The 13,365-nt window shown below is 45.4% G+C and overlaps 1 non-coding gene across 1 annotated transcript; it reads left to right on the top strand.

Moving 5' to 3' along the window:
• The first annotated feature begins 13,008 nt into the window (after positions 1–13,008).
• On the top strand, positions 13,009–13,115 carry LOC116089513. Its single transcript, XR_004118319.1, has one exon. It is a non-coding gene; the product is annotated as a U6 spliceosomal RNA (small nuclear RNA).
• Positions 13,116–13,365: the final 250 nt, after the last annotated feature.

Raw genomic sequence — 13,365 nt, 5'->3', positions numbered from 1 at the left:
GCAACTGTGTCACCACTCCATCAGGTCTGGGCCATGAGACCTCTGTTCCCCTCCAGAGTCCTGTTCATGCATCCAACTGCAAGTCACGTGACCAGAGAGCTACAAGAGTGGCCATTTCTCTGCCCCGAAGGGGACTTACAGATCCACTAGAGGTCTTGGTGACCCATCCCTGAGCCACCAATGGAAAGTCTCGTGCTCTATTTATCTGCTACTGACCTCAGCTCTGGTAAGTGGTTTATTCCTTCACCCTCGAGACAGGGACCACAGCCAGGGTGCCACCTTCTTTGGCTTCAGTAGCTGTCAAGACAATGGAGGTAGTAAGTAAATTCCTCAGGTTGGGAGGTCTCTTTTCTTGCCTGGAACACACATCGGATGCCTGCACACACCCTGGACCCGTGAAGAGTAAACCAAAGCTGCTTCCTGCCCTCTCCTTTTAGAGTGCTGAGGACCCCAGAGGCACTCTGGGAGCCTCCTCTCTCAGGGAAACCAGAATAAAGTGTTCCCTTTGTACAGGTGTGGGCTGAGCTGGGAGGGATGGGAGCCCAAGGCCATAGATAGTCCTGCCTTCTTCTCTGCCCTGGCTGTGACCCAGCTCTTGCCCCATACCACCTGGCCTGCCTAGAGACCCAGAGGAAGATGCCAAACACTACAGTAAGCTTCGGAGAATGTTCAAATGCTGTCCCTCTGGCTTTTCCATTCTGAGAGAGAGCCTGGAAACTGTACAGCATCCATAACAAACACCAGCAGGTTGTCTTTGAGCAGCCTGGCCCTCATCCAGGCATTTCAGAATATAAGCCCTGCTTCAGGTGAGCAGCCTGGCCTCTTCCGGGTACTTCAGAATATAAACCCACACTTCAGGTGAGCTTCTGTGTCTGTCCGTTGTGTGGTTCATGGGGAGTCATGGTGCATCGGTTACGTTTCTCACTGCTATGGCAGAATCCCCAACCAATCCAACTCAAGGGAGGCTTCTGGTTAGTCCATCGTGGCACGGAAGGGAGAGCAGCTGGGATGGTTTCATCCATGGTGGCAGGAGTGTTCGGACGGGCAAAGCTGGTTCATATCTTGGAGGATCAGGAAGCAGGGTTGGGCTACCACTCTGAAGGCCTAAAACTAGTCTAATGATTTCATGAGACCCAAAACAGTGCCAGCAGCTCTGGGCACCAAGATTAAACACATGAGCCCAAGGGACTTTTCACACCCAGGCCAAGTAGAATTTTCCCAACACTTGGAAGCTGGTCAAGGCTACAAAGTCATACTTACAGGCTTCAAGGAAGGAAAGAAAATGACCTCTGATGAGACAGAAGTGTCAGGGTTAGCAATGCAAGAGTATTGTAAGAATGGCCTGGGGCTGAGGAGAGGGTTCACTGGGTAAAGTGCTTGCCACAAATATGAGCTCAGTCCCCAGAGTGTAACACCCATGATCCCAGTACAGTTCAGGGGAAGCAGAGACAGCACGACCCAGGGGGCTTGGTCATATGTCAGTCTAGCAGAGATTCAAGGTCAGTGAGAGACCCTGCCTTTGCTCTTTGACCTCTGGCCTATATATTCTCTCTCTCTCTCTCTCTCTCTCTCTCTCTCTCTCTCTCTCTCTCTCTCTCTTTCAGGAATGAGAAAGCAGTACAGTACCTACCTTAAGAGTAGCCTGACTTAGCCAGGCAGTGGTGGCGCACGCCTTTAATCACAGCACTTGGGAGGCAGAGGCAGGCAAATTTCTCAGTTCAAAGGCAGCCTGATCTACAGAGTGAGTTCCAGAGTAGCTTGGCTTGCTTAGTTTACTTTTCACAGTTGGAGCAAGAATCTAAAACTGCCTGTCTTCCAGGGGAGAACTCATTTTTTTCCCTCCTTATCATCAGGAATACAGCAGGGGCCTAGTGTGTTGAGGAGACACTGAAGTTGTGCCTACACTGTGTGAGCCCACATGGCTAAGGCTAGGAAAGCTAAGAGTGTGAGAAAGCTGAGTTCTTGTCACAGAGCACAGCACAAGGCTCAGGCAACAGCACTAGGCAAGCAGGTGAGACGAGAAGCAGCGAAAACATCCACGCATAGCTCATGACTGATGCCCTTGTACCAAGTGCTTAAGGGTAACATGAGGAGTGCCAGGCTGCTATACCAATAACAACCCTGATAATAACCACAATAGGCAGCCACCAAGAGGACACAGGTGCCTGGCATTGAGACAGCTCTTGTGCTTTTTAGAATCCCCACTGAACCCCCACTGCCACAAAAGGCACCATTTCATAAGCACAACTGTGTAACAAGCTCATTGGTTATTTCTCAGTTAACACAAACAGCAATCCTATCTGGTTGAGTACCATTATTCACATTTAAGTTAGTGGAAAGGTTACAAAATGTCCAAGATCACCCAGCTGTCAGAAACCAAAGCTAGCTCTGCCTTATTCCAGGACTTCTGACCTTTTTGGGGATCCTAGACACTCAGAGCTCTCCTACCAAGGGAGTCTCTTGTTATCAAAAGGGAAGCAGAACGTAAGAGCTCAAGTCCAGACTGCTCTCCCACATGCGCCCTTAACCCACAAAGGGATCTGTGTCATAACAAACCTTTCATCACCTGGGGCTAATCTAACCAGAAACGAAACTTCAGAATGAGGCTGTGCCCCATACTGTCCTAGTTTATGCATCCCCACAGGGAGTATCCTTGTCTTTCCACAGCTAGTGACCACTTCCTTCTTCAAGCCAGGCTGAGCGAGTGCCTGTCAGCAAGCTGCACCCACTTTCCTTCTCACGGAGGCCTCTGTCCAGCCCCATCATGGGGCCAGGAGCTGCACTAACTCCCTACAAATGACAAACCAATGAATCACTGCCTTCCAACCCATTAAGGGCTTAGTTAATTTCACTTAAGACTCTAATTGAAGGCTGAAAACTTAGCTCAGCTGGTAGATGGCTTGTCTAGTATGTTTGAAGTTTTGGGTTCGATTCCCAGAATTCCATAAACAAAGCACTCAGAAGGCTGAGGCATGAGGATTATTAGGTCCTCAAGTTTATCAGTCTATTGCTTTATAGCCAGCCAGTAAAAACAGAGGCCTGGGCAACATGGACTCTCAAAAACTGAATGAAAGAGAGGAGAGAGGGAAGACATGAGGGAAGAGGAGGGAGAAAGGAAGGGTCCACAACTCTCTGTTTAAAATATTTTTTAAAGACATGAACTCTGTGTAGACCAGGCTGGCCTGCACCTCATAGAAATATCCACCTGCCTCTGCCTTCAGAGTGCTGGGATTAAGGCATGAGCCACCACACCAGGCTACAAATGTGTCTTATAAAAGCAAGGACACATGATAAATAAAGTATTCACCCTGAACTAACAGTGAAGTGAAGGATTATTTAAATTTGTAAGAACATGAAAACCTGGAACAATTGGAGTTTAAAATGGCATGTCTCCTCACAGCTAAAAAAAAATCCATCCTGGCCGGGCGGTGGTGGCGCACGCCTTTAATCCCAGCACTTGGGAGGCAGAGGCAGGCGGATTTCTGAGTTCGAGGCCAGCCTGGTCTACAGAGTGAGTTCCAGGACAGCCAGGACTGCACAGAGAAACCCTGTCTCGAAAAAAAAAAAAAAAAAATCCATCCTGATAATTGTAAAAATGTAACCAAAATGCCATAAAACATATACAAATGAGTTTTGTATCACTTCTGGACAGACAAAGATCGCATAAGCATAGAAGGTTCTAAGGTAAGCATGAATTTCTATATTCCCTCATGTGTTAGAGCTATTAACCACCCATATATGGTGTTGGCATTTTTTTTTTTTTTTAGTTTCTCATTTGTATTTTAACTCTGCTCATTACTTTTGATATGTAAAGGAACTTTTAAGTTATGTATTTGAATCGACAATAGTCCTTTATAGTTCCTTTTCACTGCCATGTCTTCTGTACTTTAACACTAAAATATTCACCTGTATTTCTGTATTTTTTCATATTTAAATGTTTATAATTGTCCATTTGCTTTCTGGTTTTCTTTGTTTTTTTTTTTTAATAAAAAGTAAGACGATTTGGCTTTACAGTTAGCTTGTAATAGACAATTGAAGCTGAGTGTAGAGAATCACAAATCTGCAGTCAGATGGAGAATGTAGTGAGTTCAAAGCCAGCCTCAGTTACTTAGCAAGAAATGACACTCATTAGGGTATACCCTGAATCAACGGTAAAGTGAGGAAGTGTTGAAATAAATGGTTGTAAGACTATTATATTTGGCATTTTTTGCAATTCATAGCCTGATTTGAGAACAGGCTTCTTTTCAACACTGGATCTTCCCAGCCAGTAAGACTTGTCTCCTCCCGTGCACTCAAGCTGTCGCTCACCCGCTCGCCGGCTTGCCTGCCAGCTCGCCCGCTCACCCAGGACTTCATTTCACTTTGTTTTGTTTTCCTGATCACTATGTGTATCTCTTGGCACTCTGTTTTGCTTATGCTATTGTGACAAGAATGTCCTTTGTAATTGTTAGTTAATATGTAAAATACTTACTTTTAAGCATTTATTTTGTATCTGTGTGTTTCATTAAATTCTAGCATTTCTAAAAGATTTTTAAAGTGATTCTCTCTGGAGACATTTATGTCATCCTTAAATGAAGCTATTTTGCCTTCTGTCCAGTCTCATCCTCTCCTCCTATTTAATATTTTCCTTAAACCAAGGAATCTCTCTTTCTCTCTCTCTTTCTCTCTGTCTCTCTTCCTCTTTCTCCCCCTTTCTCCCTCTTCCTTCCCTTCCTCATCCCTCCCTCCCTCCGTCCTACTTGCTTGATCTCACTCTGAGGATATTGGGTGTCCTGCTATTCCAATGTCTAGGCTGGTGGCCCAGCAGTCCTCCTGCTTCTGCCCTACACAGTGCTGGGCTTATAGGCATACTGTAGCCATGCCTAGCTCTTCCCTGTGGTGCTAGAGATTTGAACTCTGGTCCTTGTGCTTGTATAACAAGTACTCTTACCACTGAACCATCTATCTCCTCAGCACCAACAATCTCATCCACTGCATTGACTAGCATGTTTAGAATACAGAACAGCAGGAGTGCTTTAATGTGGCTATTAAACAGTAACTGAGAAAGTTCACAGCACGGCTTCATACAACTTTTCAGTATCAAAATGACCACTGGATTTTTGCATAAGTTTGGGTGTAGGAACAGATTTTTTTGCCTGAATGAATTTTACCCAATAATTCTTGTCAATATTCTTCATCGATGTGTTTAAGGAAGATTAAGATATAGAACTTGTATATTGCTGTGCTGTCTCTTCCCCCACATGACAGTTTGTGCTGTGTGACTTGTTCTAGGAACATGCTGATGTTGTAGTCCCTTTTATCTCTAGTCTACCTTTCCAGGGTTTCAGTTGCAACAAAAGAAGTTGAGTCCAATACAGTAAAATGTTTCGAGAAAGGCCATCACTCACATAACTGTTATTACATACAGTATACTCTTATATTGTTCATTTTAACTATGTTATCCTTGTCTATCCCTTATGTCTAATTTATAAACGCTGCCATAGAAACTTGTGCAAAGGAGCCGGGCAGTGGTGGTGCACGCCTTTAATCCCAGCACTTGGGAGGCAGAGGATTTCTGAGTTCAAGGCCAGCCTGGTCTACAGAGTGAGTTCCAGGACAGCCAGGGCTACACAGAGAAACCCTGTCTTAAAAAAAAAAAAAAAAAAACTTGTGCAAAGGAAATCTCACTCACAGAGTCAGTACCCCATTAGAGAATTTGAAACATATCCCTGTGGGTAAGAGGGGACTGATGTATTCAGTAGTTGCCTTTATACACACTGAGTGAGAAACACAAAAACCACAAAGTACTTCATAATAGTAATGCTAGTGAGCTAAGCAATGGGGACACTGGCTGTTTTTCTTTTTGTATATAATGTTATTTTTATAACAAAACATTTCAAATACAGGCCATTAAAAGAGAATTCTGGAGACCATAGTGACCACTGGGAAGGGGAAATGAGATAGAAGCTTCCTGTTCTTTGTCCTCTCGTAAATCATCAGCCATCAGCACTTCCCCCTCTCTGTCTATACTCCACCCTTGCTGCTAAAAATAAAAATATGCATGTTTACATAAAATATAATTACCTCCTTCACTGCCTCAAACTCAAGACTTCTTGGATTGTAAGCCAAGGCAAGCAGATCCAAACTGTTCTCAGGCTACAGCGAAAAGGAAATCCCATGTGTGATGGGAGACTTGCTGAAGGCTGGTGGGTCTGGCTCTGAGCACAGGGTGTAGAAACTCAAGTCAGAGCCAGCCATGGGATCCCAGACAAGTGTCGAAATCACTTTGAAGCTACAAGATCCTTTTTTCTTTTTTTTTGAAGAGACAGGGTCTTGCTTTATCACTCAAGCTAGACTCGAACTCGTTCTCCATCCTCAACCTCCTATGTACTAGAATTACAGACATTTGTCACCATAAGGGACTGAGGAAGTCTCACTTCTTTTTTTTTTTTTTTTGTAAAGATTTATTTATTTATTATATGCAAGTACACCATAGCTCTCTTAAGACACTCCAGGAGAGGGAGTCAGATCTCATTACAGATGGTTGTGAGCCACCAGGTGGTTGCTGGGATTTGAACTCAGGTCCTTCGGAAGAGCAGTCAGTGCTCTTAACTACTGAGCCATCTCTCCAGCCCTTATAAATTTCTTTTTTTTAAAGATTTATTTATTATTATAAATAAGTTCACTGTAGCTGTCTTCAGACACACCAGAAGAAGTATCAGATCTCATTACAGATGGCCGTGAGCCACCATGTGGTTGCTGGGATTTGAACTCAGGACCTTCGGAAGAGCAGTCGATGCTCTTACCCGCTGAGCCATCTCACCAGCCTGAAGTCTCACTTCTATAGGAAGATGCCCTCTGGGATGGAGTAGGACTCAACAGTCTATAGCAACAGGGGATGCAGCCGCGATGCTCAGGTTGCAGAGACACGCGAAGGCCACCAGGACAGGAAGATTCAGTGAGAAGGCCGTGAGTGACCTTTGTTGCCTTGACCCTACAGCACTGTGAAATCACCACACACACCCCCAGACCCCAGTCCTGGTCCTGTTTAACTCACATATGTTAGAGAAGAGAGGGGCTCCATAGCCACCATGGCCAGCAGCAAAACTATCTGAGAGAGATCATTTTCATTTTTGTGAAAATATTGCTGGTGATAATTAACTCAATCCTGCGTGCACCATATCAAAACTCTTTGTAAAGTACATATGGCATCTTCTATAATGATGGGTTCTATAGATTGACTACATGTGACAGCTCCTATAAAGATAGTTCCGATGGATTGACAAGCTCACAATAAGGGTCTGGGGGAGGATCCGGTTTTGTCTTGGCCACACAGGGCAGCAGGCCACTAACCGATGAACTACTCTGCTCTTAGTCTTAGGACAGTTAACAAGTCATGGAGCTTCTTCCTACGAAGGAGCAATGCTGTGTGTTTAACATTCCTGGTTGCCTATGTTTACCTGTGAGACAGGATCCCTAGGCCTCCCACAATATCCTTCCAGGAACAGGGTGCTAATGATTGCAATCCCAGCACCTGGGAGACAGAGGCAGGAGAATTACTGTGGTTTCAAGGTGAGCCTAGAATTACATAGTGAGTTCCAAACCAATCTGAGCTGTAGAGTGAAACCCTGCACTCCTGAAACAGAAACTTTAAATTATATATTCCTTTTTAAAGATTACAAGCAATAAGAATCAAGATCAGTTCTTTTTATTTAGTTCTTAATTATTATTTTATATGTATAGGTGCTTTCCACTCAGCCCTGTCTGGACACCACGTGCATGCCTGATGCTCACAGAGGTCAGAAGGCATCAGAGCCTCTGGAACTGGAGTTCTAGAGAGTTGTGAGCCACCACGTGGGTACTAGGAATCAAACCAGGTCTTCTGGGAGAGTAGCCAGCACTCTCCACTGCTGAGGCATCTCTCCAGCCCAAGACTACAATTTTAAAGCAAGTTTATGTCAATAGTAAATTTGAAAGAAAAAAAAAGTGCTGGAATTTCCCATATGTCCCTTGCCTTCACCCATGCATGGCCTCCCATATCAGTATCCTCATCAGACTGATATATTTGTTACTGATGAACTCATACTCACACACCACTGTCACTTGTTGCACATCATGCACATTAGACTTTGTTCAGGGTGTTCTATATTCTACACATCTGGACAAGTCTGTAATGGCATATGGTATCACCACAGTCTCATGCAGAGTCCTCTACCCTCTCTGTTCACTCACCCACATGCTAATTGTTATCTGGAAACACCCTCATGGTCACACCCAGCAGGAAGTTGTATCATCTTTCTAAGGGTCTCTAAATCCAGTTCCACCCAACCTTCATGGCTTGGGTCCAATCACCCTGGCTAGGAGTGGCACGGTAATGAAGAAAGGATGGACAGACAGACAGACACTCATACAGTAAATCTGGGACCAGGTCAGGTTCTGCTACCACTGCAAGCTGCAACAGCAATGTGTTGATTAGGTACAGCACAGCGGGGCAAAGGTTACCTAGTCTCTTTAGGAGGTCTCTGTGGCCAGTGGTCTCAGGCTGTAAACATCCAGGAGAAGGAAACCATAGCTCCCGGTCTTTGCAAACCTTGATCAGTCATCCATAAACACCCATTCCTAAGAAAAGCTTTGCCATTTCTCTTGAGCATGAGCCATATGAGGAATGGCTTTGCCAATTGTCCCATGGGCCAAGGCCATGGCCAGGTCAGAACGCACTTCACTAGCTCAGGCCTCCCTCTGCTCCCTACACCAGTCAAAGGTGACAAGAAGGCTATTCACCACAGCCCAGAAGAGGCCGCAGTCCAAAGGGTGCTGCAGTCAGTCGGGGAGCTTGCTAGTCCTAGCTGGAGCGCTGGTAACACACAACGCTACTTGCCTGTTAATGTTTCCACTAGCTACAGAGAGGTTTCAGAGAGACTTCAAACTTTTTCCTAGGAACCTTTTCTCTTAGAAAAGTCAGTGGATTGAGGATTCTTCCACACTTGACCTGGGTGGTGTTAAGGAAATGTGCTGAAGTGGGTTTTAGGAGTAGGAGAGGGGTCTTCTTGACAGGCCTGGAGATAGGAATCCAGGGCCTCAAACGTGCCAGGCTAGTACTATTCCGCTGACCTTTGTCCCGAGCACTTGGGTCGGTAGCTTGTTTGGCTGTTGTTATATAGCCCACGCTAGTCTCAGACTCCTTCCTGGATCTGCCTGCTTATGCCTCTCAAGTGCTGGGATTATACATGGGCACCATCACACGAGGCTCTGAGAACTTAACAGACTCGTGTCCCTCCCCTATAATGAGAGAAAAAAAACAGCTGAGAGTGTTGCTTCCTCGGGGCTCAGTGCTATATTTAAGTTAACCACTCTCCAGAGACCCAAAGGGAAAGAGCTATGCTTCTGGAACAAGCTCATCCACTGCAAGGACACGGGCACTCGTTGTGACCAGTGAATGCTGGAGTGGGACACCAGAGTCAGGGCATCGCAGGGTGGCTACACCCTCCCTTCTCCCCAGGGAGTGATGGTTTACTTCCTGTCTGGTGGCAGATAGCTGCCTGTCACAAGGACAGGGCAGAGTCGTCTGGGGTTACTACTTCCTCCTCCCACAACAGAGGCCATCTGCCAAGAGGACGTGTCTGGAAAAGTCTCCACCCACAACTTTCAAGTAAGTCTGAGTGGTGCCTCTGGACTGACTGGCAGATGCTGGAGGCCATACAGCTGCACTTACATGAAACACGCCAAGCTGGAGTGAAAGAGAAAGACCACTGGTTGATAACTGCAGCTCCAAACTTAAACAAGTGCTCACACACACACACACACACACACACACACACACCCTACCCACCCCCCTACCCCCAACTCCCGACCTCTGCTCACTGGCTGCTCAGCCTCTGAGGCAAGCTGGCTCACCCCAGCAAGTGAGAGGCACAGGTAGGCGGCACTAGGTATCTCTTCCTCCGGTGATTCAACTGTCCCTTTGTCCCTACACAGAGACTAAGGATTAAGTGGGACTTTAGAGGGGTCCCCTAAGTAGTAAAGTAAGAAAAAAAAAACAGAAAACTGAGATTCCAGCTCTTCTCCACCTTTTGTTGTTTTGTGGGGTTGCCGTTTGTGGGTGACTCTTGTAGTCCCCACCAGTTCCAGACTTAGTATGTAGCTGAGCGTAACCTTGTACTGATGTTCCAGCTTCTACCTCCAAGGACCAGGGTCACAGCAGGCACCGCCACGCGACCCTGATAACAGACTCTCTGACACAATGTGGTTTTCTTGTCCTGATTGGTCATGACACCAAGCCTTTCTTTTTGTATACCTGTGGCCATGTATATGCTTTTTTTTTTTTTTTTTGAGAAACGTCTACAATTAATGTCTTTCTTTGAGTAGTAACTGGACAGGAAAACCCAGATGACACTAAGGCAGTTCTCAGTGACTGCTTTAAAAAAAAAATGTTTCTAGAGCTGAGAATGTAACCCGGTGGTTGTCTTAGTTAGGGTTTTACTGCTGTGAACAGATACCATGACCAAGGCAAGTCTTATAAAGGACAATATTTAATTGGGGCTGGCTTACAAGTTCAGAGGTTCAGTCCATTATCATCAAGGCGGGAACATGACAGCGTCCAGGCAGGCATGGTACAGGAGCTGAGAATTCTGCGTCTTCCTCTAAGGCTGCTAGCAGAATACTGGCTTCCAGGCAGCTAGGAGGGTCTTAAAGCCCACACCCACAGTGACACACCTACTCCAACATGGCCACACCTCCGAATAGTGCCACTCCCTGGGCTAAGCATCCACAGACCATCAGAGTGGTTATGCGCAAAGCCCTGGGCTCGGTCCTCATTGCTACAGCACAAACTGAGGGCAGTGGTGTCCTCCTATAATCCCAGCACTCAGAGATGGAAGAGGTGGGAGATCAGAAGTTCAGGGCCATCCTAGGACACTTGTACTTCACTGGAGCCTATTTTTAGGGGAAAAACAAAAGAGGCACCAAGGCATTGTGGAAGATAAAGCCCGAGCTTGTGAGAGAAGAATGAAGCAGAGCCAAGTGTGGGGGCTTACACCTGTAACCCCCATACTCCGGAGGCTGAGGCAAGAGCATCTACTAGAGTTGGAGACCAACACACCAAGAGTCTGTCTCAAAATAAAACAAAAAACAAAAAGCAACTTTTGCTTTTCAAATAAGAAAACCTCCTGAATAGGGTCCCCACTCGCTCTCCTAACGACCAAGTACCAAATTAAAGACTGAAAGAGATGCACTTGACCCTCTCAGCTGGGATAGTTGCTCATATATCCAGATGCCCCAGCTCAACATGACTCTGTCCAGCTTTTAGATACAGGCCCACAGCTGGGCAGCTGACAGTAGTGCACATGGTCTTTAGCTACACTGGGATAATTGAAATATATCGAAGAATCAACTATATTAAAAAAAAAAAAAGGTTTTGTTGGTCAGTTTGGAACACTATCCAAAATAGTGTTCCCATCAGAAAATATGTGCCAGGTTCCAAGCTATCGACTTACTTAGCAAGTTAGGGACTTGTATACTCTAGACTTTATTTTAGAAATACAGCCCCAGGATTCCACAGGCTGAATTGAACTATGCAACTGTGGCCATGTGAACCAGGGCCAGCTACATTCCCAGGGCCCATGGGTGGGGATTCTTGTTGAAAGAGCAGGACAGAAAAAAAGCCATTAAAGGCTGAGGGTGGTGCGTATCGATGAGCATCAGCCTATTAGGTTTTGCCTGTTTGGTTGGTTGGGTTGGCTGAGACAGGGTCTCACCATACAGCAAGGGCCTTGACTTAGCCTGGTCGGACACTGAGTTTCCTGCAGTTCTGCTCCTGGTTCCTGCGTGCTGGGTGTTTCTTCTTATTTAATACATTATTCTTAACAGGAAAAAAGTAAACATATATAATTTTAATTATATATTTATATATAAACATATGTACTATATATAAACATATGTAAACAAATGTTTATTGGATATAATTAACTAGAACTTCAATTTTACATTGCATAAGGCCAGCTTTGTAAACACAGGAGCCATATGGCAGCATGCATGTCAGGCCTGCTCTTGACAGAAAAGTGAAAACACTACCTGAGGCTAACTCAATTCCTTATACTCCATGATCTCTTCTCTTTTTAAAATCAGGGTCTCATGTAACCTAGGCTGGCCTTGAACTCATAACTTACAAGAAGTATGTAATCAGGCTTTAGCTTCTGATTCTATTGCCTTCACCTCCCAGGTGTTCCCAGGCATGTGCAGCCATGATTGATTTAGCACAAGTCAAAGCATGTCCCCAGCTTACAGTCAAGGAGGTGAGAACCAAGATGGGGTGCTACAGTTGCCCCAAGTCCCTTCCCTCTGTGGCATTGTTCTTAATGCAAGTGCTTGCAGGACAGGAACAAGAAAGAACAGGAAGAGTTTAAGGGTTTGTTTTGGTTTTGGTTTGGTTTGGTTTTAACTTTTGGGGGCTGGAGAGATGGCTCTGTAGTTAAGAGTGCTCGTTGCTCTCACAGAGAACCCAGTTCCATTTCCAGCGTTCACGAAGTGGCTCACACCTTCCGTAACACCAGCCCATGGGATCTCATGCTCCTCTGTTATCTGAGGGTACTGGGCATAGGTGTGGTATAGACTTACATGTAGGCAGAACAACACCCATACACATAAAATAATAAAATAAAAATGTTTAAGAGAGAGCAGGATGTGTTTCTTAGTCATTCCTGCTCCCATCCTTCTTTCTGTGTTCCGAGTAGGCTCTGACTTGAATACAGAACCCAACTCTTGAACTGTCTTCCTCAGGAATAAACACAGCCTGCTTACCATGTACCTGCTATGAGTCTTGTTGAACTCCACACACAGCTGGCTGAGAAACTACTCCTGTGGCACCATGTATGGCTGGCTCACTTGGTAGAACTTTTGCCTATTTTGCCTAGCAGACACAAGGCCCGGAGTATGATTCCCAACTAACTAAACTAGATGTGGTGGCTTGTGCCTGCCATCCTAGCACTCGAGTTGTAAAAGCAAGAGGACCAGATGTTCAAGAAAAAGAAAAGAGTGCTCACTTCAGCAGCACATATACTAAAATTGGAACGATACAGAGAAGATTAGCATGGCCCCTGCGCAAGGATGACACGAAAACTGGTGAAGCGTTCCATATTTAAAAAAAAAAAAGAAAAGAAAAATGTATGAAGACTACTGAGATGACAGCAGAGCATGAAATCAGGCACTGGACACTTACCAGATTCTCTACAAGTGCAGAGCATCCCCTCAATGATGATGCCAGCTATATCCCCTCACCCTTTGCCCACCACAAAGCCAATCACCCATAGTGAGCGGCTCGGAATAATCCTAAAGGCATGGGGTGTGATCTACAGTGTCTGCCACTGTCCATTCATTCAGTGCCTATGAGGC

Source organism: Mastomys coucha, unplaced genomic scaffold (assembly GCF_008632895.1).
Source record: "Mastomys coucha isolate ucsf_1 unplaced genomic scaffold, UCSF_Mcou_1 pScaffold14, whole genome shotgun sequence".
NCBI classification, from domain to species: Eukaryota; Metazoa; Chordata; class Mammalia; order Rodentia; family Muridae; genus Mastomys; species Mastomys coucha.
This window is presented reverse-complemented; position numbering and strand designations above follow the sequence as displayed.